The following is an 11,399-nucleotide window of genomic DNA, read 5'->3' on the forward strand; positions in this document are numbered from 1 at the left end:
AGAGTACAAGTCTCCTTCAAAATCGGAGCTTACGGAGACACTTTGGAGTGTGATGTCCTTCCGATGACCGTTTGCCACCTCCTACTTGGACGACCATGGCAATATGATCGAGGGGTCATCCACAACGGGCGTACAAACCACTATAGCTTCAAAATTAAAGGGAAGGAGTATGTGCTACGTCCTACGTCTGCAAGCCAAGTGATCGCCGACAAGAAAGCCACCCATCGTGGAGAAAATAGTGAAAGAGCAAACCACCAAAAAGAGAGTGAGTGCCACAAGCCCAAATTAAGTGTCTCCACGATGAATGATAAGAACTTAGTCCTCTTTGCCACCAAACACGAGATGAGAGAAGTGTATGAGAACCCATCAAGTGTCATGCACTATGTCATTTTGTGCAAGGAGGAGGCACCAGAAGCTAACACCTCTCACGATCTAACTTTGGTGTTATCTTCTATATTGCAGGAATTCCAAGATGTTTCCCCGACGAGCTACCTTTGGGACTACCTCCACTACGAGGCATCGAGCACCACATCGACCTCATCCCCGGAGCACCACTGCCGAACAAAGCTCCTTACCGCGTCAACCCCGAAGAAACCAAAGAAATACAAAGGCAAGTAAACCATCTCATAGACCATGGACATGTGCGTGAAAGTTTGAGTCCCTGTGCCGTTCCAGTCATTCTTGTGCCAAAAAGAGACGGTAGCTTTCACATGTGTTCCGATTGTAGACCTATCAATGCTACCTGTTCGCTATAGGTATCCCATTCCACGCCTTGATGATATGCTAGATGAACTTAACGGTGCCACTATTTTTTTTCCAAAATTGATCTTCAAAGTGGGTACTATCAAATCAGCATATAAGAGGGTGGTGAATGGAAGACCGCTTTCAAAACAAAGTTTGGTTTGTATGAGTGGTTAGTCATGCCTATGGGTTTGCCGGAACCACCAGGTACTTTCATGCATCTTATGAATTATGTGTTTCGCCCTTACATTGGTGAGTTTGTTGTGGTCTACTTTGATGATATCCTTGTTTATGGCAAATCTCTCAAAGATCATGTCACCCATGTTCGAACTATTTTGCAAACTCTTCGAAAAGAGCGTCTCTATGCTAACATGGAAAAATGCCTTTTTGGCGTTGATAAGCTCATTTTCTTGGGTTTTGTTGTGTCCTCTAAGGGTGTTCTTGTTGATGACTCTAAGATCAATGCTATTAAAACTTGGCCCCAACCAACCAACTTGCAACAAGTGCGTAGCTTCCTTGGTCTAGCCGGTTTCTACCGTCGTTTCGTAAAGGACTTTAGCACTATTGCTTCACCTTTACAAGCTTTGAGTAAGAAAAATGCGCCTTTTGTTTGGGGACCATCCCAAGATAATGCTTTCAATGAGCTTAAGAATTTGCTTACTCATGCTCCCGTGCTTGCATTACCAAACTTTGTCCAACCTTTCGAAATTCATTGCGATGCTAGTGGTAATGGCATAGGAGGTGTGTTAACGCAAGAGAAGCGCCCCATAGCTTACTTTAGTGAGAAAATCTCCGGAGCGCAACCCAATTACCCCATCTATGACAAAGAGCTATATGCTTTAGTCCGTGTTTTGCATGAATGGGAACATTACTGATCAAGTGTAATATAACAGGGTTTTTCCGCCCAAACTACGGATGTCGTGTTCTCCACAGGGATCTAGAACTTCGAAGCACACATTCGAAACATTCAGAACAACGGAGCAAATGGATCAAACCGTAGTGATAACAAGCAGCCACTGGCACAAGGGTAAACAAAATAATAAGCAGCAAAGGTAAAGGATTCAGAAATAGGATTGTCTCTCTTTAGTGGTTTTCTTGTAATCAAATGGACAAGTAACACTAGCAGATGGAAGATGGTTCAGACATCACACACAACTCAAGCAACCAATTAAAGTGACAACAGCTCGCAGGAAAATAACTACTAACTCAATGTCCAGCAAAGAGTCACAACAATGCAGCAAGGATACATGAGGATTCAGAAGTGGGTTACAACAATTCAGCAAGGATACATGAGGATTCAGCAAAGGTACACAAGTAACAACGTAAATTTCAGACTCAACAGTGCATATATTTAGAGAACAAGAACAAGAGAAGATAGAGATTCAGAGCCTATGAGTCTTGATGATCTTTAATTCGAAGCTGAAGGTGTTGCAGGCGAAGAAGAATAAAAGCAAGACCACATTGGAGATGATCTGTAGCAGGAGAGGCTTCCGCGTGGTCGTTGAGGAAGAGTAGCAGAAAAGATTCCTTGGGAAGAACCGGAGCAGAGCACCAGCAGGAGTCCGATGTGAAGCACGAGAAGGCCCGACGCCCCTGGCCTTTAGTCGATCCTCTCCCTCTCAGCAGCGAGAAGGAGGGGAGAAGGAGTGGCAGCGGCAAGGCGTAGGAGATTCGGCGCTGGTGGTGACGATGATGACTGGATAATGGCGCTTGTTATGGTGGAGGCGGGTGATGGAGATGATGGAAGCACGGTGGTGAATCGGGCGGCGCTGGTGGCGGCGTTGATGGAGACGCAGTGGTGGATCGAGCGGCACTGCCAGCCTACCGTCCCTCGATCAAGTTCTTCTCCTCGATCCCCTTTCTTCCTCCTTCGATCTGGTGGTAGGTGAGCACCGTGGTGGTGAGCAGCGAGAGAAAAGAGTCCTCCTCCCCTGGTTTTCTTTGTTACGGTGGATCTCGTCGATGCCCTCTCTCTTTGGCCTCTATCTGGTGTGGTGGGTCAGTAGCGAGAAGAACCAGCCGCGCGTGGCAACAGACAGCCGTCTGGCCGGTCGTGCCAGCCCCCAGCTCCTCTCACATGTGCCACCGGATGCTTCCTATGGTTCTTTTCGGTTTGGCCCCCTTTAGAACTGAACTCTTCTCCAAGTTGATCCCTGCTTTAGTGTTGGAAGAACTTTCGATGAAGATTGGGTGCCTAAACGCACCAATTCTGCATAATATGAAGAAGTGTTGTAAGAAATATTATAATAGGAACATTTCTGTAGGAATGAATATTTTATAAGTGATTATTGTGGTCAAATGTTTAACTTGAGATGCCAAAAGGCTTAAAATACTATATGCATAAATGTGCTATCAATTCCCCCCACAGCCAGATCTTTGCTTGTCCTCAAGTAAAGGAAAATGATGGTGACACTACCCACACTGCCTAGTAAAGATGCACTTTTGGAAAGATAGTAATTCCGACAATACTGGAACTAGGCAACTGTACCCTACTGAAGCTAGATTGTGATAAGCAATAATTTATAACACACTATAAATGTTCCAAGTCAATGGCCTTGAGTGAAAGTGAATCCTATTAATCAAGAGTTGACTGTGTCTTCAGCCCTAAGATAAGCTGGGACCCCAAAATCAATTAAAAAACAAGTTACTTATTGAATTTAAAGCACAAGTGATGATATTATATCAGTCTCACCGAAGGAGCATACCACCGATCCCGAGAACATAGTATACACCTAGCTCGACCAGTTATTATTATTATTATTATTATTATTATTATTATTATTATTATTGTTATCTCCCCAAAGGAACATACCACCGATCCAGAGAACATGGTATACACCTGGTTCGATAATTATATCAAATTTTAGTTATTGTCTCCCCAAAGGAACATACCACCGATCTAGAGAACATGGTATACACTTGGTTCGACAATTATAGCATTTTTATATAAAATTTTACAGTCCAATCTACCAGATTTCACAAGCCACCGATCCAGGGAACATGACATGCTACTATAGGTCGATCGGACTTTAGTTATTATAAATATTTTATTTATTTATATGAAGATTACTTAGCTTAAGTAAAATAGGAGTAATTGAAAGAGAAATCCATAGCTAATGGCACTGTTTTTCACAGACTACAGATCCGGAGATCATAGTTACTACTTAACTGCCACCAGCTACTTAGCTTAACTTGGGACAGTCAGACACAACACATCAATTCATTAGTAGGTTTCACTTAGACTCAAGGCATTCCCATTGAACATTTACACGGAGGTATAAAGTATTAATTATCACAATTTACCATAAGAAGAATACATCTGCATAGTTTTAGTGTTAAGAGAATCAACAATCTTCTTGAGGTGAATCCTACTTTGCAGTGATGAGTAACGTGTCACAATGTAGAAAAATAAATTTTTTCAATGCAATTAAATGCCAGTCCTCATACTAAAATTTCTAAATGTTGCTTCAAGTGGAACAGAATCACCAGGTATTTGTATAATCTTCTCCCCTAGTTTCTTTTCTCCACTCTTCTTGTTTTGTGTTCCCTGTTTGTGCTCCCCTTGCCTTTATTCGCTGAAAAAGAAAGACATAAACATATAAAACCTTTTCTATGAAAACTAAATAAGGAAAAGAACTTATTAAAGATTCAGGTTGCCTCCTGAAAAAGCGCTTGTTTTAGGTCTTTAGCTCGACCATGTCTCTTCAGTGAGGTCAGGGTCCTGCAGGGATTGACACCACCTCTTGGCTCCCCTCGCCTTCTTGAATTTCCTTCTCCAGGTATTGATCTTCGCTTGCATTCTCATCTTCAGAAATCAGAGGTGTGTCTCCAGAGATATAGGGCTTCAGTCTTTGACCGTTTACAAGGAAGAGACCTCCAGAAGTACTTTGCACTTGGATAGCACCACTTTTCAGAATCTTCTTCACCTTGCAAGGGCCATACCATCTTGACTTGAATTTACCGGGAAATAAATGAAACCTAGTATCGTAGACCAATACCAACTGTCCAAGATGAAATTCTTTCCTCAATATATGCTTATCATGCCAGATCTTGGTCTTTTCTTTGTCGATTCTTGCACTCTCGTAAGAATCAGCTCTCAGTTCTTCCATTTCATAGAGTTGAAGTTTTCTATGTTTTCCTGCTGTATCAAGGTCCATGTTGAGTTTCCTTAGTGCCCATTGAGCTTTGTGTTCAAGTTCAACGAGTAGATGGCATGATTTTCCATATATTAACCTAAATGGTGACATTCCAATTGATGTTTTATAAGCTGTCCTATATGCCCATAGTGTGTCTGGTAATTTCAGTACCCAGTCAGACCTTGACTTTGATACTACCTTCTCAAGGATAGCCTTTATTTCTCTATTAGACAGCTCCACTTGTCCATTTGCTTGTGGGTGATATGGAGTTGTAATTCTGTGATTGTGAACTCCATATTTTGTTACGAGAGATTCTAGTTGGGAGTTGTTGAAATGCCTTCGTCCATCACTGATAACAATCCGTGGCACACCAAATCTTGGAAAAATCACTTGCTTGAATAAATTGCAAACTGACTTGGAATCAGCATTGATGGTTGGCACAACCTCAACCCATTTTGACACATAGTCCACTGCCACCAATATGTATTTGTACCCTTTTGATGATGGCAAGGGTCCAACATAATCAATTCCCCATACATCAAAGAGCTCTACTTCAAGAATTCCTTTTTGAGGCATCTCTTACCTTTTTGAAATCTTTCCAGTCCTCTGACAAGGATCACAAGCTTCAATAAAGGAATGTACATCCTTGAATAAAGTTGGCCAATAAAATCATGCTTGCAAAATTTTTGCTTGAGTCTTTCGAGTACTTGCATGACCTCCATAAGGGGATGAATGGCAATGATAAATCACACTTTTAGTTTCACTTTCCGGCAAGCATCTTCGAACAATACCATCAACACAATGCTTGAATAAGTAAGGTTCATCCCAAAAGAAATGCTTCATATCTGATAGGAATTTCTTCTTCTTCTGATACCAAAAATCTGTAGGAACTTTGTTATAGACCAGATAATTAACTATATCTGCATACCATGGTGTATAGTTTTGTATACTAGTCACTTGCATAAGATTGCTCCCTGGTGAAACATCATTGATGGGTAAGGAGTCTACTGCATTGTTTTGCAATCTCGACAAGTGATCTGCCACAACATTTTGAGCTCCTTTCTTGTCCTTGATTTCCACATAAAATTCTTGAAGCAGGAGTATCCATCTAATTAACCTTGGCTTAGCTTCTTTCTTGCTGAGTAAATATCTGATTGCAGCATGGTCTGTGTAAACTACACAATGAGATCCCACAAGATATTGCCTGAATTTGTCAAAGGCGTACACTACTGCCAGCAACTCCTTTTCGGTGGTTGTATAATTAGCTTGAGCATCATCAAGTGTTTTGCTAGCATAGTATATTACATGCAAATCTTTTCCTTTTCTTTGTCCAAGTATTGCACCTACAGCAAAGTCGCTTGCATCGCACATTATCTCAAATGGTAATTCCCAGTCAGGGGGTTGCACAACTGGAGCAGTGACCAATGCTTCCTTGAGCAGGTTGAAGGATTTTTCACATTCTGCATCAAAGTTGAACTTAACATCATTTTTTAGGAGATTAGTGAGGGGTTTGGCTATCTTGGATAAATCCTTTATGAATCTTCTGTAGAACCCAGCATGTCCCAAAAAACTCCTCACTCCCTTCTCATTTACAGGTGGTGGAAGTTTTGATATTACTTCGACTTTTGCTTGATCAACCTCAATTCCTCTTTTAGATACCAAATGCCCCAAAATAATTCCTTCCCTTACAAGAAACTGACACTTCTCCCAGTTTAGGACTACATTGTGTTCTGAACACCTCTGAAGAACTGCTGCCAGATTATTCAAGCAATCTTCATAACTTTTTCCAACGACTGTAATATCATCTATGAACACCACCACTTTGATTCCTATCATATCTGAGAATATAGAGAGTATAAACCTTTGAAATGCTGGGGGTGCATTACAAAGTCCATAAGCTAGTCTTTTGTAAGCAAATGTTCCGCATGGGCAAGTGAAAGTTGTTGTGTCTTGATCATCCGGGTGAATTGGGATTTGCAAGAATCCTGAATACCCATCTAAGCAGCAGAAATATTCATGCCCAGCAAGCCCTTCTAGCATTTGGTCAATAAATGGTAAAGGAAAATGGTCCTTCCTTGTTACTGCATTTAACTTTCTGAAATCATTGACCATTCTCCACCCTGTGACAGTCCTACTAGGAATAGTTTGCCCTTGTTCGTTTTCAATGACAGTTATTCCTCCTTTTTTGGGCACCATGTGAATGGGACTCACCCACTCGCTGTCCGAAATTGGGTATATGATATTAGCAGAGAGCAATTTAAGAATCTCCTTTTTGACCACCTCTTGCAAATGGGGATTTAACCTTCTTTGATTTTCTCTAATTGGCACACTGCTTTCTTTCAAGTAAATCCTATGAGAGCAGACAGCAGGGTTTATCCCTTTCATATCATCAATCGAATATCCGATAACATCCTTGTACTTTTGCAAAACTGCTTGAAGCCCTTTTATTTGTGTTTCCGTCAACTCACTGTTTACGATAATTGGCCACTGGTTTTCATTATCTAAGAATGCATACTTCAAACCTTCTGGAAGTTGTTTCATTTCTATTTGCCTTGGTTGCATCTTCTCTAATGACCTTGCACAACTTTCAAACATGCTCACAGGTCTGATTTCCTCGTATCTAATTTCACTATTGTCCTCCTCAACTACTTCACAACAATTACTTCCATACCTCTCTTCATAACCTTCTTCCACACATTTCTGTAATGTATCAATTCTGTAGCAGTGTTCTTCACTTTGTGGAACATGTGTTGCATGCTTCATGTCAAACTCCACCTTTTCATTTCCGAACCTCAAGCTCAATTTAGCTTCTTGGACATCAATAAGTGCACCAGCTGTGGCCAAAAATGGTCTTCCAAGAATCACATCCTCACTCTTGTCCTCCATATCTAGCACTACAAAGTCAACTGGATAAACAAACTTCCCAACTTTGATTGGAACATCCTCAAGAATTCCAACGGGTCTCCTATATGTTCTGTCGGCCAACTGAAGAGTTATGGATGTTGGATTTAATTCTCCCAAGAACATCCTTTTGCTCACTGAATGTCGTAACACACTAACACTTGAACCCAAGTCACATAGAGCACTGTAAGTTTTGTTTCCAATCACACATGGCACACAAAAACTTCCTGGATCATCCAATTTTTCAGGCATGGAGTTCTGAATTATTGCACTGCATTCCTTTGATAGAGTTGCAACTTCTGGCTCAGACATGCTTCTTTTCTTTGTTAATAATTCCTTGGAATATTTGGCATACATCGGAACATGCAAAACAGCTTCAAGAATAGGAATAGTAATCTGAACTCCTTTCATAGTTTCCAAAAATTTGGCAAATTGCTTGTCATCTTTGGATTTGTTGAACCTCTCAGGAAAGGGAATGTTGTTGGTTGTTATTGCTTCCTCTGGCAAAGGCTCAGCTCTTGTTTGAAAACTAGGAAATTCCACTTCAATTTCAATTTGATTATCAACTTCTTTCTCCTTTATTTTCTCTGATGATGTTGAAGGTGGAGTTCCCGATGATCTTGGCCTCATAGCAGGAGGCACATATGTCTTCGGAATAGGAAGTAATGGTCTTGTCATAGCTCCACTCCTTGTAGTCACTGCATCAACTGAAGATATTGCCCCACAGTGAGCTTTCGGGTTCGGAATTGGTTGAGCAGGCAGCCTTGCTTCATTTTCTCCCACTATACTATCCATTTTGCTCACAAGCATCTTAACAGAATCCTTTAAGCCATTAACTTCATTTGTCATCTTGTTCATTAATTCCAACTGCATCTTCATGATTTCCTCCATTCCATTTGGCTGAACATTTTGTTGTTCATTCTGCCTCGGCACTTGAAATTGACTTGGATGATTTGGTGGTCGATTTCCTTGTACTGTCGATCCACTTGCATATGATTGATTGTTCTTGTACGACAAGTTTGGATGGTTCCTCCAAGAAGGATTGTAGCTGTTTGCGAATGGACCTTGACCTTGGGCATAACTTACTTCTGAAATCGATGATCCAATTGCTGAATAGAAGGTACATTCTGTTGAAGGATGACCTGCTTGGCCACATACATCACACATTTGAGGCACACTTACTGAAGCTATAGATGTACCGATGCAATTTGACATGATATTGTCCATCTTCTTGTTCAAAATGTCAATCTGAGCCGCCACGCTATCGTTTGCAGACACATTATACACACCAGGATGTGGTGGTGCTATTGCTCTTTCACTTGACCATTGGAAATGATGAGACACCATACTTTCAATCAATGCAAATGCTTCATCAAGGGTTTTATTCATGATTCCTCCTCCAGCAGCAGAATCGACAAAAGCTCTGGTCTGAGTAGACAGTCCTTTGTAAAAGGTTTGTAACACCAGCCATCTTTCTAAACCATGATGAGGACACATTCTGATTAAAGAGTTGAATCTTTGCCATGCGTCATACAAACTTTCTCCATCATATTGAGTAAACCTTGTTAACTTGTCCCTGTATTCGGCAGCTTTTGTGGGTGGAAAGTATCTGTCAAGAAATGTCTACAATAAGGTCTCCCAAGTATCTTTCAGATGTTCAGGCAATGAGTGAAGCCATACTCTTGCTCCATCTCTCAAGGAAAATGGGAATAGTGATAATCTGATAGCACTCGGTGAAACTCCATTTTGCTTGAGGGTGTTACAATACTCCAAGAAAGTCCTTATATGCTCATGTGGGTCTTCTAAAGCTGTTCCACCAAATCTGGACTATTGTACCATGTTAATCAGAGCAGGCTTCAATTCAAAATTGTTCGCCTGAATAATTGGTTGAACCATTTCTCCTGGTATCCCATGATCCCTTGGGATCCACAAGTCCCTGAGCAAAGGTACTTGATCAGTCATCTTTTCTTCTTCTTGATCTTGCAAAGTTTCGGCAACTTGAAACCGCGTTTGATTCTCTCTTCTTCTCCTCAAGAAAGTCCTTTCAATTTCTGGATCAAATGGCTCTAGTGAATATTTAGGTTGAAGCATAAGACAATTTCCTGTAAAGTTCCTGAAATTGACACATGCTAGTTTCTCTCAAAACTGCAGCCAATGTTAGGAAATGGTTAGTTGCCTATTATAAATCCTGATCTGCTTCTACTAATGTGCTAATGAAATTTAGGTCCCCGGCAACGGCGCCAAAGTGATCAAGTGTAATATAGCAGGTTTTTTGCGCCCAAACTACGGATGTCGTGTTCTCCACAGGGATCTAGAACTTCGAAGCACACATTCGAAACATTTAGAATAATGGAGCAAATGGATCAAACCATAGTGATAACAAGCAACCACTGGCAAAAGGTAAAACCAAATAATAAGCCGCAAAGGTAAAGGATTCAGAAATAGGATTGTCTCTTTTTAGTGGTTTTCTTGTAATCAAACGGACAAGTAACACTAGCAGATGGAAGATGGTTCAGACATCACACACAAATCAAGCAATCAATTAAAGTGACAACAACTCGCAGGAAAATAACTACTAACTCAATATCCAGCAAAGGGTCACAACAATTCAGCAAGGATACATGAGGATTCAGCAAAGGTACACAAGTAACAAGGTAAATTTCAGAATCAACAGTGCATATATTTAGAGAACAGGAACAAGAGAAGATAGAGATTCAGAGCCTATGAGTCTTGATGATCTTCAATTCGAAGCTGAAGTTGTTGCAGGCGAAGAAGAATAAAAGCAGGACCACATTGGAGACGATCTATAGCAGGAGAGGCTTCCGCGTGGTCATTGAGGAAGAGTAGCAGAAAAGATTCCTTGGGAAGAACCGGAGCAGAGCACCACCAGGAGTCTGATGTGAAGCACTAGAGGCCCGACGCCCTGGCCTTTAGTCGATCCTCTCCCTCTCAGCAGCGAGGAGGAGGGGAGAAGGAGTGGCAGCGGCAAGGCATAGGAGATGCGGCGCTGGTGGTGACAATGATGACTGGATGATGGCGCTGGTTATGATGCAGGAAGGTGATGGAGATGATGGAAGCTCGGTGGTGAATCGGGCGGCGCTGGTGGCGGCATTGATGGAGGCGCAGTGGTGGATCGAGCGGCGCTGCCAGCCTACCGACACCCTTCCCTCGATCAAGTTCTTCTCCTCGATCCCCTTTCTTCCTCCTTCGATCTGGTGGTAGGTGAGCACCGTGGTGGTGAGCAGCAATAGAAACGAGTCCTCCTCCCCTGGTTTTCTTTGTTACGGTGGATCTCGTCGATACCCTCTCTCTCTGGCCTCTATATGGTGTGGTGGGTCAGTAGCGAGAAGAACCAGCCGCGCGTGGCAACAGACAGCCGTCTGGCCGGTCGCGCCAGCCCCTGGATCCTCTCACGTGTGCCACCGGATGCTTCCTATGGTTCTTTTCGGTTTGACCCCCTTTAGAACCAAACTCTTCTCCAAGTTGATCCCTGCTTTAGTGTTGGAAGCACTTTTGATGAAGATTGGGTGCCTAAACGCACCAATTCTCCATAATATGAAGAAGTGTTGTAAGAAATATCATAATAGGAACATTTCTGTAGGAATGAATATTTTATAAGTG

General features: G+C 41.8%; 1 non-coding gene and 1 pseudogene across 1 annotated transcript; one reads left to right on the plus strand and one right to left on the minus strand.

Annotated features, from left to right (window-relative positions):
- Positions 1-4,454: 4,454 nt before the first annotated feature.
- Positions 4,455-9,167, minus strand: LOC147975649 (uncharacterized; annotated as a pseudogene).
- An 88-nt stretch (positions 9,168-9,255) lies between these two features.
- Positions 9,256-9,362, plus strand: LOC125555065 (small nucleolar RNA R71). The gene has a single exon (XR_007304516.1). It is a non-coding gene; the product is annotated as a small nucleolar RNA R71 (small nucleolar RNA).
- The last annotated feature ends 2,037 nt before the right edge of the window (positions 9,363-11,399 follow it).

The sequence above is a fragment of the Triticum urartu genome, chromosome 4A (assembly GCF_056163025.1).
Source record: "Triticum urartu cultivar PI428250 chromosome 4A, HENAU_Tu73, whole genome shotgun sequence".
Classification (NCBI taxonomy): Eukaryota; Viridiplantae; Streptophyta; class Magnoliopsida; order Poales; family Poaceae; genus Triticum; species Triticum urartu.